The following is a 7306-nucleotide window of genomic DNA, read 5'->3' as shown; positions in this document are numbered from 1 at the left end:
CAGTAGGAGCTCAGTAAATGTGTAATGCCATTGAGAATATATGTATTTCCAACTGCAAACATTATCTACTCTCCATCTTCTTCCTTTCACACATCTGTCCTAGCTCTCCAGCACTTTTTCAGAGAGTGATAACAGGGACTAAGAAGGGATTTAATCCATTAGACAAACACATCAAGCCCAGTCCCTCCTGGTGTCTTCTTGTCACAGGTACTACTTTTAAATCTCTTTCAGAGAAAAAGATATATTTGGTGGCATCAGAGTTCAGAGTCAGTATTAACATCTTGTACTTGATTTTCTAACTTCCAAGGAACCATTAAATATAATTATCTTTATCTAGTTCTCTTTAGAACCCATTTTCTAGTATTAAAACTAATCTAGCTTATGCATCTGTATCCTGTACTCTCACCACAGTTTCCCTTTCCATTTTTCAAACCTTGAAACATCTTCAAATGAGGAAGGAATTTTCTCTGTGAAAGGCGCAAACAGCCCCCTGAAAACTAGGGCAAGCCTCCAAGAAGACAGACAGCATTTGTACTCTAGTGGAACCTCTAAAAGAATGAGATTCAGTGGTGGAAGAAGAGGAGGAGAGTGATATTACTCGGCAAGCATGGGCCGTGGGTGCTGTGGGATGAGATGCTAGGAAAATGCAATGAAAGAATAATTTTTTTGCCTTCTTTGTAATTTTTCCAGGGCAAGATCTTCCCAAAGTTATGGTAGTTCTTAACAACAGTAATGCCAGCAGCTTCATCTTCATACTGATGGATCTCCCAGGATTGGAGGCCGCTCATTGCTGGACAGCTATCCCTGTCTGCTCTGCCTATATTCTCTCTTTGTTGGGCAACATCACCATAATGTACATGGTCAAGTCTGTTCCCAGCCTCCACACACCTATGTAACTCTTCTTATTCATGCTTTCAATGGCTGACCTGGGCCTCTCAGTTTCTACGCTGTCTTCAATGGCAGCTGTCTTTCTCCTAGGCCAGAGAAAGGTAGGAGCTGCAACCTGCTTTCTGCAACTCTTCTTCATCCTTACATTCTCAGTTATTGAATCAGCTGTGCTCTTGGCCATGGCCTTTGACTGCTGTGTGGCTATTCAAGAACCCTTACGCTAGCCACCATCCTCACAACTAAGCACATTGGGGCCATTGGGCTGGCCATTGTGACCCGTAGTGCTGCTCTCCATCTGCCCCTGCCTGTGCTCCTTGGCAGACTGCAATTTCGGCCCATGAATGTTCTGTCTCATTCATACTGTGTTCATCCTGATGTCTTAAGGCTAGCCAGTTCTAGCACTCTTCTAAACAGTGGCTTTGGGCTCTTTGTCATGCTCTCCACACTGGGGTTGGATGCTGTACTCATTCTGCTCTCCTATGTGCTAATCTTGAGGACAATATTGAGCATTGCTTCCAACACTGAGCAACTCAAAGCCTTTAACATCTGCATTTCCCACATCTGTGCTGTATTACTATTTTATACCCCACTGGTCAGCCTGTCGATAATCCACTGTTTTGGGAAAAGGAAGCTACCAGCTCGGGTATACATGCTTCTCTCCTATCTGCACTTTCTTGTTCCTCCAGTGCTCAACCCAATTGTCTACAGTGTTAAAACCAAAGATTCAGGTATGCATTCTGAAGATGCTCCATCCAAGAAAACTCTGAGTCACAGAGATGAAATATTGGTTGCTATAGTCCGTCTTCCAACTGAAGACATCTTGGAGAGGGGGCAGAGCATATAGCTCCCATCTGATGTATCAATCAATTAATTATTCAAAAACATCAATTGAAATATATTGAAATGTGTTTTAACATATACCTTTTAAAACAACACCTGTTTAATGAGAAAAAAACATGTTGCTCATTCTGCAAAAATCAATATCAGTCTGTAAAAGACAGATTATTATAGAGGAAACTGACAGGATCTTGAGAGAATATCATTAACATGTAAGAACAAGCAGATTAGAACAGTGGAATTCAAAGAAATCTAAGACGTCTCCAACTAAAAACCTACAATTTTATTTATAAATTAAACTCAGGAGGACTTCACTTGGTATACCTTCTGAAAATTTGGCAAATATGTAAAATCAAAATGTTTTTCTTGTGATTTGCATAATAACTGTAGATGTGGGTTACACTAGAAAATCTAAACCAAATGAAATACTTCAAAACTTTTAAATACACTTAAAGAAATAAAGACCTTAATTATCATAATAAAATGTGTCCCAATGTGACTATTAGGCATTTCAGTATGTTTTTTAATACTCCATGATTCATGAAGGGTGGACACAGCCTCCAATCTTCACCAGCCCTGTAAATGAAGTTGAATTTATTGTCTCATCATTATATCTCTTGTATACATAAATGTAGCTTCAAAATTATTAATCCATACTCCTGCTGGAGACAAATTTACCACCTTGAGTGCAATGTATGTGTGCAGTTCCGTATCATTAAACTTACAAAGCCCAGTCAAAAATACCATTTTCTGTGAACCTGGTGGTGGGTATTAAGGAAGACACATATTGCATGGAGCACTGGGTGTGGTGCATAAACAATGAATCTTGGAACATTGGGAAAAAAAATAAAAGAAAATTACAAAAAAAAAGAAAACAAAGAAAAATAAAACAAAACTAAAATACCATTTTCTGAAATTATTGAGACCAGCTCCATTTCCCTTTATGCCCTTCAGTGAGATTGTGTCATATATTTGTAATACAGGTACAATATTTTTTCATAGTCAGCCATCTATATGGGATCTCCCAACATTTTTTTTCTTTTTTAAATTTACATGCAGCGAAGTTCACACTTCGTGGTTTATAATTTTGAGTTTTGTTGAAGAATATAGTCATGTTTAAATAAGCTAACGAAAGAAAGCTTTTGTTTCGTACCCCCATGGGGCTGGATTATGTATACACACACACATATACGTATATACACATATGTACATATATATGACTGCTAATGTTCATGTTTCTCTTTACATGTGCAAATGTATTTGTCATAAGTGTTTTAAAGCTCTTTTCCTCTAGTTCCAGAATCTCTGTTCATCCTGAATTTCTTTTTCTTTCTGTTTTACTTTATTCTGATTATCTTCTGCATTTTATTTGTCTTTTTTTTTTTTTTTAATGTGGCCATGGGCACTGCAAATGCTATGTTATTGGGAATCTGGGTCATAATATCTTATATAAAGAGAATCTGATTTGACATGGCAGTCAGTTAAGTTATTGGAGGATCATGTTCATGTTTTTACATCTTGGTTTTTGGCCTTATTAGGGCTGATGCTTATTAGCCCTCTTTCTTAGGTTACAATATTCCTGCCTTCCATTCACCCTGTTGGTGAGAAAGATTTCTACTGCACGGTTATTGAAATGGGTGAAAGCATGGCACTTGACACTGGAAAGATAAAACTGATAGCAGTTTATTGGTCATAGATACTCAGAGACTAGGGAAAGAGGAAACTGCATGCCAGGCATGGGGCACACAGGGGTGGCACTTGGGGACAGAGTGAACAAACAAGGGGCCATGGGAGACAGGTTCTGTAGTAACGGCTGGTGGGGTCACCCCTCTCATTCCCACAGGAGGATTTGAGTGGCTTGTTTGAATAATTTCATCGGCTTACAGGAAAGTGAAAGCCATTAGTTGGAGTGCAGCTGGTTTGATTGCTGGGAGGAAGCCCTTGTCTACTGGATGCAGGGTGTATCTGGAAGAGCAGGGAAACTCATGGGTAGGCTTTCTGATGCACTCCCAGTTTCAGATGCCAAAGCAGCATATGATATTGAATCAGTTTCATGAAATCAGAAACCACACCACATACTCCCTCTTCTTATGGCGTGGCCCTTCTAGGGTTTCAGGTCAATATCCAAGGTGTTCAAATAGCCTCTCTCCCTTGTTGGAACTCCAATGTGTTCCAGTACTGAATGAACTCCAAAATCTATAGGCAACTTATAGCCCACTCTTTGCCTCAGAGATGTTCTCTCCCAAGCTTTTCAGAATCTTGTCCTGTGAATCTGAAGTTTAGTACTTGGTGAAAACCTCAAGTGGACACCTAAGCAGATTTCTAGGACTTCTTCATGTCTAGTAGTTGCCCCAAATTTTGATCCCTCACGGCCTCTAATATCACTTCTGTCTTCTTTCCCTCCATTAAGGAGAGAGCTGCTCTCAATTTGCCTTGAACTTCATTGTCTTAGTTTGTGTGTGTGTGTGTGTGTGTGTGTGTGTGTGTGTGTGTGTATGTCTTTTTTTTTTAATTTTATTTTATTTTTTCAGTGTTCCAAGATTCATTGTTTATGCACCTTTTCTTAGTTTGTAAAGTACAGTCTGGCAGAAAGCCTAGAAGGTTATGGAGTTTACACCTTATTTTCTTTATCACAAGGAATCACACCTCTGTACTGTCTGTTTTTCAATATCTGATATATTTTATATATATCTTGCCCAGAGTTAGAGTTGTTTTTCTGTTGGAATATGTCAAACATCCATTTCTTCTTTAGGACATGTAACATTCAGGTTGAAAGCTTTTGGGGTCTCACTATTTTCTTGCATTCATACTCAAAGTTTTGACAAATGTGTGTGCTTACAAGAGCTGAGTTTTTTTGTTTTGCACTTATATGGTGAAACAAAGAATTTTACAAAACAGTCTTTTGGGTGGGGAAGTATGAATTATCTGCCTGGGTTGTGGCAGACAACCCAGTTGTTGTGGCTAAATTTTGATTTCTGTTCTGTTTATGTCCATTTATTTTCTATTTTTATTTTCCTCTAAGTCATAAAGTTCTTTATTTTATTGAATTTTTATTATTTCTATTGCAATAGAAAGTTTCTTTGTTGTATTTGTAAGTGTATCATCATCATCATCATCATCATCTAACTTATTAAGTGCTTAATTTGTGCTTTTTTAGGAATGATAGTAAGTGATTTTCATATATTATTTTAAACTCTCACAATGTTATTATAAAATAATAATAAAATAGTAGGTAATTATTCAAGTATTGACAAACATGATTATGTTTTTAATGGAGTTCCTGATTTAATCCTCACAGTAATATTGTGCATTAGTTTCTTTCACTATCCCAGTTTCACAAGTGAGGAAACTGAGAGGTTTGATTCAGGTCTTTTTGATGTTGAAGCTTGTACTCTCAAAAGCTAATTGCTTTTTAATAATATAAGAAGAATCTGTAACTGAGACAGACTTGTATTCCAATCAGGATGGAGTTTCTTACAGCCAGCCCATTTGAAAACTTCTTTGGCAGTGACATGGTTAAAGCTATTTGCTACCCCAAAGCCCATGCTGCCTATTATATTAATCAGGGGATGCTATCCAGGAATATACCCTGGAGGAGGGTGAGAAATGTCTTCAGCTCTTAACTCCTTGTGGGTGAGTCAATAACATGGGGTTTGGAGAGGAAAGGGGTGAAGCCATTTGCCAAGATTCCTTGTTACTGTTCATAGAAAAATAGTTAATATGATGTAAAGCCCTGAAAAAGAACTATATTGAGGATTTAGAGGAAGAAAAATTGCTCTTTATCTTCAAGTACCATCTGGGAACTACTGGATACATTTACTGAAGAATTCCTCAAATGTACTTTCATAATAGATAAAACCAAATAAATGGGAAATTGGGAGATGGGCTAGTAACTCACCAGCCTCAATCCTCCATGCCTTAAATGTATCCTGATAAATGTGTACCTAAATCTTTAGGCAGATGGATTCTATGCCCCTGATGGGAGACATGCTGAGATGAGGAAAAGTTTAAGGAGCAGAATGGAATGGAAAGTTGCTGGTTTGGGAACACAGTTTGAAAAGGCAGTCCATTCCTATTTGAATGATGGAAGGTAACAGAATGATGATGGGAACTGATAAATCCAGAGTGATCAAGGTTAATTGCAATTGCTTCTAAATCTTTGAAGAATCATGTATGAAAAAGCTCCTTGCATTTTGAGCACAGTAAATAAATTTGGGAAAAATTAAAGAACAGACAAATATTAACAATGATTATTTTCTAACTGCTTTACAGAATATTGGGAACTCTTCCACCCACTGTCTTAGCTTCTCATGGGAGAAACCTATGAGATTAGTATGAGATGTAGTACAACTTACCCACTGCCATTCTTTAGACAATGGGAAAAGTGAAACCAATGTTGTACATACATGTAAGTGTGCCAGCTCTATATTGTGAGAGGAGACTCTTTTGTGAACATGAAATCTATGTTCTTATTATTTCTTATTACCGTCATGGCAGAACATTGGCTTTTAATGCTGTTAATCTGAATGCCAGTGTGACTGCAGAAGAAAACAGACATTGGTGCTAGGAAACCCAACATGGTTTCTCACTTTACTCCGTGAGGGCACAGGTTTACTACATCTGACTAAAAATCTGTTGGCAAGCCAAAAAGAAGAGTTTCTGCAACAAAAGATCACAGTGCATTCTTAACCCTTTTGGATAAATAGCTGTTGCTTAAACCCAAGCTGGCCCAAGTTATATGTTTGGTTGTTTGTCTTGTTTTCCAGTGTTTTGTGCCAAAGCCAGGACCAGAAACAGGTACCCTGCCTTTTCACCTATGTCCTTCTGTTCCTTATCACAAAATCCCTTCACTCCATAGGGCTTTCTTAAAAATTAAGAAAAACCATCACACGCACACACACAAACTCACAAAACTCTTCCTCTTCTGCATAGTCAGCTTCATGCAATACACAAAAACAATATGATCCACATATCTGAGTGCCTTTTCTCATAAGTCCATTTTCTCAAATGCTAAGTGAAATAATGTCAGAAATTCCGAATATGCGCAGACTATGCCCATTCATTATGTTTATATCTCCACGTTTGGAATCTAAAGGAGAAAGGACGGAACTTCCAGTGTACTAAAGAAATGTTACACATTTTTCCCTAATTTTGAAGGAAACAATGCAGCATGAATGTCGGGTAAAGAATTCTTAGATGGCATTCAAACTCTCCATTTGAATACATAATTCTTCCCAGTCAGTGTCCTCAAACATTTCTCCATCTTACTTCAAGTTTGCACCATCTCCCAGTACCTGACTAGAAATTCATGAATCTGTATATAGAGGGGTCAGTAAAACAGCTTGTCCAACTTCCTATAGCAGCAGCAGTTAACAGATGATAGATTTTCTTATTAATAATTTGGTACTTTTCAAATAAATTATAAGGCAAAAAATAGTATCTTTATTTGTTATAATTGCCATATGCTTTTTTGGTCTTAAATGATTTATGGTAAGATCATATCAAAGAATCTGTGTCTGTGACCCAGCATCCTTGCGGGCCCCTTCTCAGAGTTGAGCCCTCAGGAGCAAGGTTTCTTTCT

General features: G+C 37.8%; 1 pseudogene; it reads left to right on the top strand.

Annotated features, from left to right (window-relative positions):
• The first annotated feature begins 710 nt into the window (after positions 1-710).
• Positions 711-1655, top strand: LOC125079743 (olfactory receptor 51G2-like; annotated as a pseudogene).
• The last annotated feature ends 5651 nt before the right edge of the window (positions 1656-7306 follow it).

This window comes from Lutra lutra, chromosome 10 (genome assembly GCF_902655055.1).
Source record: "Lutra lutra chromosome 10, mLutLut1.2, whole genome shotgun sequence".
Taxonomy (NCBI): Eukaryota; Metazoa; Chordata; class Mammalia; order Carnivora; family Mustelidae; genus Lutra; species Lutra lutra.
Note: the sequence above shows the minus strand (reverse complement) of the source record. Positions and strands in the feature narration are given on the sequence as shown.